Raw genomic sequence first — 14,944 nt, 5'->3', positions numbered from 1 at the left:
CCTAAGTGACAGACAGTGACAGATTGCAGGGTTCAGCATAGCTGAACCTGCGATCTGTCCCTGTGTCCCTCAGTCACCTCCCCCCACACACGTTAGTAAGCACCAGGCATACATTAACCCCTCCCTCTCCAATAAAGTTAACCCCTTCCCTGCCAGTGTCATTTTTACAGTAACAGTGCATATTTATAGCACTGATTACAGTAGAAATGTCACTGGTACCCCCAAAAGGGTCAAAAATGTCAGTCAAGGGTCCGATCTGTCCGCCGCAATGTCGCAGTCCCGCAAAAAAAAAAAAAAAATCACAGATCACCGCCATTACTCGTTAAAAAAAACCCCCCAAAAATGACAGAAATATTTCCCTTAGTTAGTAAACGCAATAACTTTTGCGCAAACCAATCAAAATACGCTTATTGTGATTTTTTTTACCAAACATAGGTAGCAGAAAACAAATTGGCCAAAAATTTTAAAAAAAATTAGATTTTTACATTTTTTTGGGGGGGAATTTCATATATAAAAATGTGAAAAATATTGTTATTTTTTCAAAATTTACGCTCTTTTTTTGTTTATAGCGCAAAAAGTAAAAATCGCACAGGTGATCAATTACCACCAAAAGAAAGCTCTGTTTGTGGGAAAAAAAGGACGTAATTTCGTTTGGGTACAGCGTCGTACGACCGTGCAATTGTCAGTTAAAGTCACACAGTGCCGAATCGCAAAAAGTGGCCTGGACGTAAGACAGCAAAATCCTCCAGTGGTAAAGTGGTTAAACAGACTGAGGTGCAAACAAGCAGCATTGAATGGACTGAAACATAATGTCCCAGAGGTGTTTTTTTGGGATTTAGGTAAGGTGAATGTGTGGGCTATTCAATGGTATCAATTCCTTCATCCTCCAGGAACTGGCTGCATACTCTTGTTACATGTGGCAGCGCATTGACGTGCACCAAGAGGAACCCAGGGCTCACTGCACCAGCGGATACAAAACAAAGAAAAGGGCGCACCAGCCTAGCGCATTATCCTCAGCGAGTTTATTGATAATATCAAGATAAAAATCAGGCTCTGAGGAAGAGGCACAGCCTCGAAACGCGTCAGCCCTCTGTTTCCATGAGATATTGGACTCCTGCAATGAGGCGGCTTTATGGAATTGATGTGCTTGATTTTCACGAATGTTTGTGAGTAGCTGATTTTTATCTTGATATTATCAATAAACTCGCTGAGGATAATGCGCTAGGCTGGTGCGCCCTTTTCTTTGTTTTGTATCTACAGTGTCTGGTCGACCACCCTGGTCGTAAGGGGCAGCAAAGCCTAGCCATAACGGATGCCAAGTGTGAGTACGAGTTCCGGGATTGAGGCAGCCTGAGGACCGGGTTCTGAGCACAGGAGTGGGGTGCTGAATAGCACTTATCTCTTTTTTTTGGAATACTCACTGCACCAGCCTAGGGTCTTGCAATGGGTCCAAGGATTTCATCCCGATACCTAATGGCAGTCAAGTTGCCATTGTCTAGCCTGTAGAGGTCTGTGTGTCCCTCCCCAGACCATTACTGACCCACCACCGAACCAGTCATGCTGAATGATGTTACAGGCAGCATAATGCTTTCCACGGCTTCTCCAGACCCTTTTATGTCTGTCAAGAGTGCCAGTGGCGGACCTGCCAACTCTGGTGTTCAATGGCAGATGCCAATCGAGCTCCACAGTGCCCCTCAGGCCACCCTCATGAAGTCTGTTTCTGATTGTTTCATCAGAGACATTCACACCAGTGACCTGCTGGAGGTCATTTTGTAGGGCTCTGGCAGTGCTCACCCTGTTCCTCCTTTATCAAAGAAGCAGATACCGGTCCTGCTAATGGGTTAAGGACCTTCTACAGCCCTGTCCAGCTCTCCTAGAGTAACTGCCAGTCTTACGGAATATCCTCCATGCTCTTGAGACTGTGCTGGGAGATACAGCAAACCTTCTGGAAATGGCACGCATTGATGTGCCATCCTAGAGGAGTTGGACTGCCTTTGCAACCTCTATAGGGACCAGGCATCTCCTAATGTTATCAGTAGTGACGCTGACCCTAGCCAAATGCAAAACTAGTGAAAAACAGTCAGAAAATATGAGTAGGGAAAAAAATGTCATTGGCTTTCATGTGCAAAACCATTCCTGTTTTGGAGGTCATCTAGGTTGCCCATCTAGTGCACCTGTTGTTAATTTCATAAACACCAAAGCAGCTGAAACGGATTAACAACCCCCTCTGCTACTTAACTGATGAGATCAATATCCCAGCAGTTTTATTGACTTGATGCTATACTCTGAATAAAAAGTGTTCCTTTAGAATTTTTGAGCAGTGTATATAACAAGTTAACTACAGAGTAGCCCCGCTGGCTCACCCCCTGGAGGAGGGGAGCAAAAATCCTCCATCAAACCTCTGCCAACAAGCTGCCATACTGCAGGCTAACTCTGAGCATATAGAAGTAGAAAACCTCACTTACAGAGCAGAACATGTGGTCAAAAAGTCAACCTGGTGCAATAAAAACAACACTTTAGGCCAAATTTTAAAAAACATATACCTGAAAATCAAAAACCATGTAACATATTGCATGACTAGGAGGATACTCATTTGGATTTTGCAGTAATGGTAATCGCCCACATCAGTTGGTATGTCTGAAAGGAAATTAAAAATATTAACGGGTTAAGGCTGCTAGGAAAAAAACAGAAATACAAAGACCAGACTCTGGTAATGGCTGCATAGTTCATGTAGGTACTTTCAAGGAGGGCTCTGCTAACTCCAACAAAGCTACATCTAGATTAGACGAGACCTAATCAGGGTCAGAGGTATATTCGTGCCAAGGTGCCCATACACTTGAGACGCACTCGCCATGCTTCCATTATCCTATCTACTTTCATAATCCACTTCTCCCTAGTGGGCACCTGTACTTGTTTCCAATAGATGGGTAATATTCTTTTAGCCGCATTCAGGAGGTGTGGTAAGGCACTTCTCTTATAACGGCTAAGCGGGAGGGTAGGACCATAGAGTAGGAAATGAACCGGGGACAGTGGAATATCCCCCCAAAAGCATCTTTTATCATATTTTTAATGTCTGACCAAAATGGATAAATAACGGGACACTCCCACCATAGGTGTAGGAGCATGCCCCTCTGGCTGCAACCCTGCCAGCAAAGATTCATGACCAAAGGGCAGATACGTGACAAGGCTATGGGTACCTGATACCAGCGCGTTAGCAGCTTGTAGTTAGTCTCTTGGGTCTTAGAATCTATGGAGCTGGAATGTGTGAGTTTGTATAGATGTGCAAGTTGTCCAGCTGAAAACTCCAAGCCAAGGTCCACTCCCACTCCCGAATGAAAGTAAGTTTTGTTAAAGTGGGGACAGAACCCAGAAGTTTATAGATCAGTTGACCATCCTCTAAAATGTTTCCACAGCTGGGTTTGCCATCTGCAGCCCATGGTCCAAAAAAGGCCTGGCATTCCTCTGGGGGGGAAACATAAGAAACCTCCCAACGGTGCCAACGGGGATACAAAGGGAGCCAAAGAGAATAGTTAGTTTATGTGGTCCCAGACATGCAAAACATGAGTTGTCATTGGGGATGTCGTCGTTGACAATCCCCTGTACCCACGAGGCCACCAAGGGGCGTACGGTAGATTGCATCCCGCCAGCCATTTCTCCAGGGAGACTCATAATTTAAAATGAGTGTGTAAGAGCCAATTTAGGATGCATGAAGAACGATGACTCTATAATAGTGCCGTATGTCAGAGAGATCCAAGCCTCCCACCTCCTCAGAGCATTAAAGCATGGCCAACGCTATTCGCGGCTTCTTACCATTCCATACAGGGAGAGGAATGAGGAACATTTCCATAACAAAGAGCACCCTAGGAAGGACACTCATTTTAATAATATTGACCTGACTCAACCACGTAAAGGCCCTCTTTGTCCAATTCTGTAAGCCTTTATGCACCATGCTGAATAGGGCAGGATAATTGGTAGAGTACAACGTCTCAAAGCGATCCGTGAGCTGAACCCCCAGGTATTTGAGAGAAGACTTGGCCCAGGTAAAAGGGAAAGCCTCTCACAAGGTAGTAGCTAGCGTTTCGGGCAGGGTAATAGGCAGCACTATGGACTTAGCGGAATTGATCTTGAAATTAGACAACCTCCCAAAAAGCTGAAGTTCCCGCATCAGATTAGGCAACAAGACAAGGGGGTCCATGAGGTGAAAGACGATGTCATCAGCGCAGGCTGATCACTTATGCTCAGTCATCCCTATCATTATCACCTTAATTTCAGGATTCGCCTGAACAGTCTGGGAAAATTGCTCCAGAACCAGAGCAAAGAGAAGGTGTGAGAGGTAGCACCCCTGTCTTGTGCCGTTCCGTATGGGGAATCTAAGAGAGAGGAGACCATTAACCTGAACCTGTGCACTAGGAGTTGTATACAAAGCCATAATCCATTGTAACACATGCAGACCCAGTCCCAAGGCTTCTAAAACTGCCCCGAGGTACGACCATTCGACACGGTCAAATGCCTTTTCATCATCTGTGGATAGAATAAGGTAGGGTCCTGACCAGAGCGAGCCCAGTGGATAAGTTGCATTGCCTGAATGGAATTATCTCTAGCTTCTTGACTGGAAATAAAGTCAGTCTGATCCGGGGTGTACAATAGATGGCAGTAGGTATTTCAAGCCCTTTGCCAAAATTTTAGCAAAAATCTTGATATCCACATTGAGCAGTGATATCAGGCGGTAACTTTGGGGTAGGGCAGGATCTGTTTGGGAAGTACTGTAATATGGGCCAATAATACTTTGGGGGGGGGGGGGGTGGAATCAGTCCTCTCTTAGGGAAAGAGTTGAAGTATCTACACAAAGGGCTTAACAATAGTGGGAGACATTTGGCATAGTACACCTTAGTACATATGTCAGCAACCCGCGGCTCCGGAGCCGCATGCGGCTCTTTTGAACCTTTGCCGCGGCTCCGGGGCGGATGCTAGTGAGTGGAGGAGGCGCACTGTGACACTTACCTGCTCTGGCGTTGCCGCTGCTGACAGGTCGCCGCTCCGCTCCACACTGCCCGCCCGGTGACAGTCAAAAGCATTGCCATTGCAAGGTAACGTACAGTGGCGGCCGGTTTATAGGGGGCGCAGGGGCAATGTGCCCCGACACTCCCCACTGTGGCGCTGTCCTGGCTGTGATTGGTCCAGACTCCAGCCTGGACCAATCATAGAGGACATCCCGGGTGACGTCGCGTGGGGGGCGGTGCGTGCGTTAGTCACGCACCGTCCCGATGTCACCTTCCCGCCCGCTGTCAGAGAGGAGGGCAGCGGCGCGCATGCTGGTCGAGGAGGAAGAAGACGTCCGTCCAGAGACCAGAGCAGAGTCCGACCGAGTCTCCCGAGTCCCGACTCCCGTCAGCAGCAGCAGCACGCCAGGCACGGTGACGGCACCAGTGTGAGGTTAGTGAAGTGATGCCTCGGGGGGGCCCACACACTGCTTTGAAGGGGGCACGCACGCTGGTCTCTGCATTGAAAGGGGCATGTATGCTGGTCACTACATTGAAAGGGGCATGTATGCTGGTCACTACATTGAAAGGGGCATGTATGCTGGTCACTGTACATTGAAAGGGGGTATGTACGCTGGTCACTGCATTGAAAGGGGGCATGTACGCTGGTCACTACATTGAAAGGGGCATGTACGCTGGTCACTACATTGAAAGGGGCATGTACGCTGGTCATTACATTGAAAGGGGCATGTATGCTGGTCACTGCATTGAAAGGGGCATGTATGCTGGTCACTGCATTGAAAGGGGCATGTATGCTGGTCACTACATTGAAAGGGGCATGTATGCTGGTCACTACATTGAAAGGGGCATGTATGCTGGTCACTACATTGAAAGGGGCATGTATGCTGGTCACTACATTGAAGGGGGTATGTATGCTGGTCACTACATTGAAAGGGGCATGTATGCTGGTCACTGCATTGAAAGGGGCATGTATGCTGGTCACTACATTGAAAGGGGCATGTATGCTGGTCACTACTTTGAAAGGGGCATGTATGCTGGTCACTACATTGAAAGGGGGCATGTACGCTGGTCACTGCATTGAAAGGGGGCATGTATGCTGGTCACTGCATTGAAGGGGGCATGTACGCTGGTCATTACATTGAAAGGGGCATGTATGCTGGTCACTACATTAAAGGGGGCATGTACGCTGGTCACTGCATTGAAAGGGGCATGTATGCTGGTCACTACATTGAAAGGGGGCATGTATGCTGGTCACTGCATTGAAAGGGGGCATGTATGCTGGTCACTGCATTGAAAGGGGCATGTACGCTGGTCACTGCATTGAAAGGGGGCATGTACGCTGGTCACTGTTTTGAAGGGGGTACGCTGGTCACTGTTTTGAAGGGGGCACACTGGTCACTGTTTTGAAGGGGGCACACTGGTCACTGTGCATTGAAAGGGGGCACGCTGGTCACTGTGCATTGAAAGGGGGGGTCACTGTGCATTGAAAGGGGGCATGCTGGTCTCTCTGCATTGAAAGGGGGCACGCTGGTCTCTCTGCATTGAAAGGGGGCATTAAGGTAAGAAACAATATATGCAGTTTTATATTTGTTTTAAATGTCGCAATGGTTTTGCGGCTCACAGTTTTTTTTTCCCTTTGGAAATGGGTCAAAGTGGCTCTTTATGTCTTAAAGGTTGCAGACCCTTGCCTTAGTATAACCATCCGGGCAAGGGCTTTTTCCGCTGGGCAATGACTTAATTGTGGCCGAAATCACCAGGGGAGAAATAGGGGAATCTAGGTCTGCCTTTTGCTCTGATGTCAGGGAGAGAAGACCTACCGAAGTGAGATAGTCCCTAATAGCTCGTAGCTTAGAGGCCCTAGCAGTTGGGGAGAGGTCGCCCTCTAATATGTAAAGATCCGCATAGTAGTCACGAAATAACGAGGCAATCTTGGAAGAGTGTAAGGTCACTGCTCTATTAAGGGCCTGAAGTTTGTGTACATAGGTGATAACATGCCTTTTCTTAGGTGCCCTGGTCAGCATCTGGACATATTTGTTGCCATGCTCATAATATTTGTGCTACAAATATTGTAGTTGTCTATAGGTATGGCGATCCAAAAGATGTGAGAACAGTTTTCCAAGGTCAGTCAGACAGTTAAGAGCCTCAGCGTCTCCCTGGTGCTTATGCTGAAGCACTGCCTGTTGTAAAGCAGTCAGTACATTTTGGAAGTCAGCCTGTCTTTCCTTTTAAGTTTAGACCCCAGGGACATCAACTCACCTCTTATCACTGCTTTATGTCTTTCCCAAATAACTCCCTCCCCCAGTTCGTTAGAAGTGTTCTCCTGAAATTGGTGTGACATGGTGGTTAGTCACCTTAGCAACCTCAGTGACATCATCTGACCCATCTGGCAGGCGAAGCGTGACTGTGACCGGTGCATGGTCAGAAATTGTCCAGATCCCGATCTCGGCTGAATGCAACAACTCCAGGGCACCATGATCTGCACACAAAAAACGTGTCGTAGCTGTAATCCCTCTCAGAAACATGCAGCACCCTCCAGCAATCTAGAAGAAGGTGATTCTGCAGTGCTGTTGGGAAATGTTAAAGAAAAGCTTAGGAGTGCAACTGTCAGCCATGAGATGTGTCAGTAAGGAGATTTGGGCTAACATAAAGTCGCCACCATAAAACAGGAAGCCCTCCCGAAAGTCAGCCGGCCGTGTAAGGACCGCGTCTAGGAACGTGAGCTGCTGAGTATTTGGTACGTAAAGAGTTGAAAATTTAAACTTTTGATTAGCAATTACCCCTTTTTTTAAAGACTTAGCGGGCTTTGTGGGTCTATACAACTTCTCAGAGGGTGAAATGGACAGGATTTTTGGACCCCGATGGCCGTACCCTGGGATTTCGCAACAGGGTAGTTGCTAAAGAACTGTTGGCTAGAAAGGGGAGTAGGCATCTTAGGAAGTGACTGCTGCCTAAAATGTGTTTCTTGCAAGAACAGTACCTGAGCACCCAGTCTTTTCAGTTACAACAATCATTATTTGCGTTTGTGTGGAGAGCAGAGACCCCTTACATTATATGACAGTACCTTGAGTGAAGCCATACCAGAAACAAAAATCGAACAGGCAGCCAAGCCACTCCAGCAAACTGAGTGTGGGCCATGTGGTGCTGAAGTGTCCTACAAAAACAAAGAAAAAGAGAAAAACCGTAAAACACAAATAAGAAAAAATGCATAGACCAGTAACAAGCCAGACTAGAACAGGTCTGGCACAGTAGTCAACTACAGGACAGGCCCAGGGCAGAATTCCACAAAAGGAATACCCCTGAGCACTGACCTTTTGCCCCTCAAGGGGCTGTCACCTAACTAGGTAAGGCCTATATGGAGAACCTTGACAAATACAAAGGGGACTCAAACCACTCCACTCAAACCAATCATTATAGCAGAAGGGCTGGGTGACCCCAGTGTATGTCAGTCAAGGAGTATGAACTGCAAAATTAAAGAGGTGGCCACTGCTGAATAGGGTAAGAATGGGGGGGGGGGGGGGGGGAGCGCCTTCGGGAGAAAGTGCTAAACAAAGTGGCAAGTTCTATCCCCCATTTCTCTACTGCTCATCCATTGTGTTGCATTTAGGCTGCCCCTAGATCAGTCAATGAACAGGGAACATAGTAGAGAGTATAGAGCTAAAGCCTCAGGATAAAAAGACAGCAGGTGAGGACCTCCAAGCATCTTTATTCACCAGTTGTCGAAGGGACAGGGAAAGAGCCTGAGGACTGCCGCTTCTGGCCCATGGATTGTCTCTTGTCTCTTGCAGAGAGCCAGGGTTGTGGTAATGGTGGTACTGGGATCTCCTGCGTGCAGCACCAGTCTGGGAAATCAATGGGAACTTGCAGGAAGCCTGGGAGATCATCCTTGGTGCGCAGTATTACCAGCCAACTTGCAGGCTTAATGGAAAGCCCCATCTGTATTTAAGGCCACGGCCTGGACCGCAACCAGTAGGGGGTGAAGGGCACTGCGCTGCATAAGGGTGTGCCTAGAAAGATCTTGGAAAAAGAACAGATCAGCCCCATCAAAGTCAAAGAATGGCCGGTTACGCATTTTTTGCATGATGCGCTCTTTGAGCGTATATTTGTGGAGCTTGCAGATAATGTCCCTAGGGTTCTTAGGCTCTTCAGATGGGGGCCGAAGCGCTCTCTGAGCTCTATCTATTTCAATAGGAGCAGTTGCAGGAAGATCCAGCATTTCACAGAATATGCCCCTCAGGGTGGGAATGATATTCTTAGGAGATGTGGCCTCGGGTAGGCTGCGAATACAAATATTTGCCCGCCTGCTACGGTTCTCAAAGTCATTTAGCTGACAAAGAATGGCCTCAATTTTCTGATCTTGAGCTGAACACTGATCCTTTAGCATACTAATAGCAGGCTGAGTGTTGGTGAAGTGGTGGAAGGCAGCGGGGGGCAGAGTTGCTTACCGACCAAGGAGAAGGAATAGGAGACACTGCAGGCTGGGATGGCTTAGCCTTGTGGTGTTGTGCGCCCACTCGCTCCGGTGCCATCTTGGATTTCCTACTCTCCTGCCGCCGACCCTCGGGGAAGAGGGATTCCAGTGAACCCTGACGGGTGTGACCTGATCTTTGCAGCTGCGAGGATGCCCACTGGCATTGGGACATAGCCTGTAGCTGTTTTGAGTGAAAGTTGTCCCTGTAGCTGGTTGTTTGAGCTGCTCGTTCTCACTCCTCCATAGTCAGACCACACCCCCATAATGTTTTGATGGCCTGATGGCCACTGTAAAATGTTGAATTGCCCATAATTTTATGCTCCAATCACAGTTGCCACCAGGAAAAGAAGGAGGGAAATCCCCTCCAGTGGGAACACAGGCAGCATTTTAACCACTTAAAGACCAAGCCTATTTCTGACACGTTTTTTTGGAAAAAAATACATTTCACTGCATTTAAAAAAACGAAACAGTAAAGTTAGCCCAATTTTTTTGTATATTGTGAAAGATGATGTCACGCGAGTAAATAGATACCTTACATGTTATGGTTTAAAATTGCGCACACTCGTGGAATGGCGACAAATTACAGTGCATAAAAAATTTCCATAAGCAACGCTTTAAAAATTTTTAACCGTTACCAGTTTAGAGTTGCAGAGGAGGTCTTTTTCGAGAATTATTGTTCTTGCTCTGGCGATCGCAGCAAAACCACAAATGTGTGGTTGGAACACCGTTTTCATTTGCGTGACTTACGTATGCGCTTTCTTTCGTGCACAAGCTCAGGGTGACGGGGGTGCTTTAAATTTTTTTTTCTATTATTCCTATTTATTTTATTTCATTTTTTTCTGTTTAGCACGGTTTTAGAAAATAAATAAATAAATCTGATCACTTTTATTGCTGTCACAAGGAATGTAAGCATCCCTTGTGACAGTAATAGGCAGTGACAGGTACTCTTTATGGAGGGATCGGGGGTCTATAAGACCCCAGACCCCTCCACTGCACTCCAAAGTATTAAAAATACTGAAACCGGCATTTTTGAATACTGTCACTTTTTTTAAATCGGCCTTGTTAGCAGCCGAGTAAACTGGAAGGGTTGTTGTGACGCTTCTTCCGGGTTACTACATCGGAGACCTGATCAAAGCCGAATCCGGCTTTGGTCTGGTCTCCAACCAGCCGGCGGACATGCTGGCTGGTTGCTCGGGTCTCCCGGTGGGACGGAAGACCCGGGCAGAGGTGCAGAAGGCTGTTATCTCCTGAAAGCTGACCGCCGGCTCTACCTGATATCTGAATTTTCAGCATACAGTTAGATTGTGCAGCTGGCATAGATATACTTAAACTGCTTTACCTGCTAAAGGTTAAGTATTTTTGTGCAGCCAGCTCAGGCTCCCCTACTCCAGGTATAGCCAGGTCGTAAACCTCACTTTTCTACTATACTTAATAGAGGCAGGTAACCCCCCACATTCTGTTGGCCAGTGAACTAGTAGCAGCACTTTGATAAGATAGATTTTCTTCGAACTATCCCATCCTGTAAGCATATTCAATATGCTAGACTGACAGCATCATGCAACAGAGCCGAACTGGCCCAAAATGTAGACCCTTTTTTCCCAGTGTGATTTTTTGACAGTGCATGGAATTACTGGAAGCTAAATGTGTGTGCACATGAACCATGCCATGTTTCTTTATCTGAATTGTAGTCATGATTGCAAAATGAACCTGTCTGTGGAGACTAGGTTGTTGGGCATCCCAGTTTAAGGGTGTCTGTTATCTGGTTTAGTTGGTAAACCATGAACAATAGTTCCAGCTCATTAATACTAATACAATTTATATGCTTAAAAAAAGTGTCTAAATCAGCAGATTGCATTTGTCATGCTAAATATTGATGGGGTAGATTTTGTAGCAGATTATTATAATTGTATATGTGCCATGATAAGCCTGACAATCTAATGGGCAATCAAACTGGCTGATAAGCTTCTTAGGAACAATGCACTTTTATGCCTACCAAAAAAAAATCTTTTCTGTACAGCTTTACAGAATGGATAATTTTTCTAATGTCCATAATGACCTTATTTTTCCTTATGATATCATTTTGATTCTTCTGCTTTGAAGAATATCAGTAATGAAATCACAAAGGAAATGTATTTTTATTAGTAGCCTCTGTACACTTCATTTCATACCCTGATGGTGCAGTGCATGGTGTTATGTCCCCAAAAGCTATGCTTAAAGTGGAGTTCCACCCAAAAATGAAACTTCTGCTTTAAGCAATCCTAACCCCCTGACATGCAACATTTGGCATGTCATTATTTTGAGGAGGAAGCGGGTACCTAGATTTGACAGGTACCCGTTCCCACTTCCGCTCAGGCCACTTAGGCAGCTTGAGGAGAAGCTCTCCTCTCCCCCTCCCTCCCTGCAATCTTCTGGGACATGTCACAAGTCCCAGAAGATTACCCGTCTACTCAGGACACACAGTGCGCACCCGGATGTGAAGCCACAAGCTGTCACAGCCGGGTGCCCGCACTAGAGATGCTGGCGCCGCGAGGAGAAGAGGGAGAGAACTGAGGCTCCCACCGGCCTGTATCCATGGGACAGGTGAGTGTGTGTTTATTAAAAGTCAGAAGCTACCCTTTTTGTAGCTGCTGACTTTTAATAAACACCAAAACGGGTGGAACTCCGCTTTAAGTATGTTGATGCAGAGTAGGTGAACCAGCATCTTTGGCTTAAATTGCCTCCATGTCCCACCTTAAAGCATAAGTTTACCTTTTAACAAAAAATAAATGCACATTTTTTTGCAGGTAAGAAAATTGTTTTTTTTTTTTTTTGGAGCCTCTAAAGCATTGCACCAGCAATCAGCAGATCACTGGTGCCATGCAGACTCCTGAAGGCTGGAGTAACTCCAGTCTGAAAGGGAAAAAGTGGACTCCAAGCAAAATGTTACTGTAGTTTTACATGGAGTGAGGAAGGGCTAGAACCTCAGGTTTATTGTAAAATAATACTAATTCCTTCATAGACTACATAAACCCTGACCTAGGGCAGAACCCCCACTTGCCTGCACCCGGACTGCCTACCCAGGTTCTTCCAACTGTTACAGCCTGTATGGCGGCACCACCAGAATGTACTTTATTGTTTCACATAAACAAATGCTGTTGCATAGTTATATAGTTATTCAGGTTGAAAAAAGACACAAGTCTATCTAGTTCAACTAATAAAAAAACAAAAAAAAAACAAACATACAATCCCATATAAACAATCCTATACCCACAGTTGATCCAGAGGAAGACGAAAAACCCCAGCAAAACATGATCTAATTTGCACCAGTGGGGCAAAAAATTCCTTCCTGATCCCGAGAGGCAATCGGATATTGCCTGGATCAACTTTGCCTATAAATGTTAGTTCCCAGTTATATTATGGTACATTTAGGAAAGAATCTAGGCCTTTTTTAAAGCAATCTACTGAGCTAGCCAGAACCACCTCTTGAGGGAGTCTATTCCACATTTTCACAGCTCTTACGGTGAAGAAACCTTTCCGTATTTGGAGATTAATTTTCTTTTCACCCCATCCGTTTGCGGATGATATACGGACATAATGAATGTCAATGGGATTGCGAATGTCAGTGGATGACAATCCGCTGACATCCGATTTGTGTCCTTTCAGTTCTGTTCCGTTTTTTGGAACGGAACAGAACCCTATTTTTCTTCCATTAAAAAAACGGAACGGATGCAAAATCGGATGTCAGCGGTGTCATCCGCTGACATCCGCAATCCCCATAGACCTACATTATGTTCGTATATCATCCGCAAACAGATGGGACGATATGCGGACATACGAAAAAAAAAAAAAAAGTGCCGCAGCGGAAGAAGAAATCGGAGTGGTCGTGTGAAAGAGCCCTAACTGCTGTCTATTTGTAAAATTTTAATATAAACAATGCTTTAAAAGAAAAAAAATAAAGTACTAAAAAAGCACTGTAGTCAGATTAATTGTAATAATTAGTTACAGTATGTAAGCAGCCATATACATACGTCCCTTGCATACACCTTGCGTATTGCCTTAGAAGTATTTATCTGCACTTCAATGGAGCTGTAAAAATTTCTGGCAGAAACATTGCACCACACACACACAGTAACATCCTATTTTCTCTTAAGACCGTTAGTTCGCCCTAATTTTTTTAGCACATCAAACAACCTGAGCAGTCTTGATACCTTTAGCACTACTTGATTTCAGACTACTACTGTAGCTATGTTTCACTAAACATACAAGAGTTAGGAGAATATTAGAGATCTTACCTTCTCAGATGCAGTGGTTTGAAACTGTATAGATATTTGGTGCAAGACAACTTTTTTTCTTTTCAGTGGAAATAACACGTCATTGCCTTTCCTTCCTGCTCAGCCAGTGCGACCCTGGGGGACCTCATTAGCTGCACTTATAATGAAGTCACAACAAGCAATGAGGAGTCTTATCACATGGAAAACTTCCTATCAGCACATACAGAAGAAACAACAGTCTTTCTGATTTTCAGAGTCGAGAAAGAAGAAGTAAAAATCAATGCACTACGGCTAATCCTTCAAAACATAGTCTCTCTATTACTGTAAATGTCTTGCGTAGGTGATGGTGTAAATAATGAGCCCAGGCAAAGACCACAGCTTTGTGTACTGGCATTTGTCCTATATACTTACGTACATTAGGTTTTCATCTATGTTATAAACCAAGACCACACGAGTAGCGTTAGAGAGTCTTACAGGAAACAAAATCATATGCAATATATTTAAATAATTTTTCACCACAAATAGTACCACATTATAAATTAATGCATTTTTCTAGTTATACTGGCGATAGAGAGCACCACTGGTAGAACACCAAGCAGATTACTGTACATTACATTATATAAATAAGTGATCTGCCAAGTAAAAAACACCCATCCACCACTGCGCCAAAGAAAAATATGTGTATAAAAAAAGTTGAACAAAACACATACATAGGATTAGATGTAGATTTGAAGCCACCACTTTCAATAAACAACAAAAAATGTATATTATTTTAACCTTATTACTTAAATCCAGCACTATAAGGAGAACAGTGGCGCTAGAGTGAATATTAAATGAAAATAACTAGTAGTGCTTAAATACAAACATAACAATCATACATAGTGAATGTGAAAATCAAAATATAAAACCATAAATAAAACCAAATGAAACAATCACCACAGTGATGATAAAATGCACATATACAGTACCTTACAAAAGTGAATACACCCCTCACATTTTTGTAAATATTTTATTATATCTTTTCTACATCTATATATATAGTGTATGCGTATATTATATATACAGTGCCTTGCGAAAGTATTCGGCCCCCTTGAACTTTGCGACCTTTTGCCACATTTCAGGCTTGAAACATAAAGATATAAAAAACTTTAATTTTTTGTGAAGAATCAACAACAAGTGGGACACAATCATGGAGTGGAACGAAATTTATTGGATATTCAAACTTT

At 44.8% G+C, this 14,944-nt stretch overlaps 1 protein-coding gene across 1 annotated transcript in view; it reads right to left on the bottom strand.

Moving 5' to 3' along the window:
• Positions 1–13,943, bottom strand: part of SYTL3 (synaptotagmin like 3) — a 126,721-nt gene extending 112,778 nt beyond the window's left edge. Inside the window, exon 1 of the mRNA XM_082251790.1 lies at positions 13,740–13,943. The gene's annotated coding sequence lies outside the window, so the exon portion shown is untranslated. The remainder of the gene's footprint in view (positions 1–13,739) is intronic.
• Positions 13,944–14,944: the final 1,001 nt, after the last annotated feature.

This window comes from Pelophylax lessonae (assembly GCF_965119305.1).
Source record: "Pelophylax lessonae genome assembly, chromosome: 3".
In the NCBI taxonomy this organism is placed as follows: domain Eukaryota; kingdom Metazoa; phylum Chordata; class Amphibia; order Anura; family Ranidae; genus Pelophylax; species Pelophylax lessonae.
This window is presented reverse-complemented; position numbering and strand designations above follow the sequence as displayed.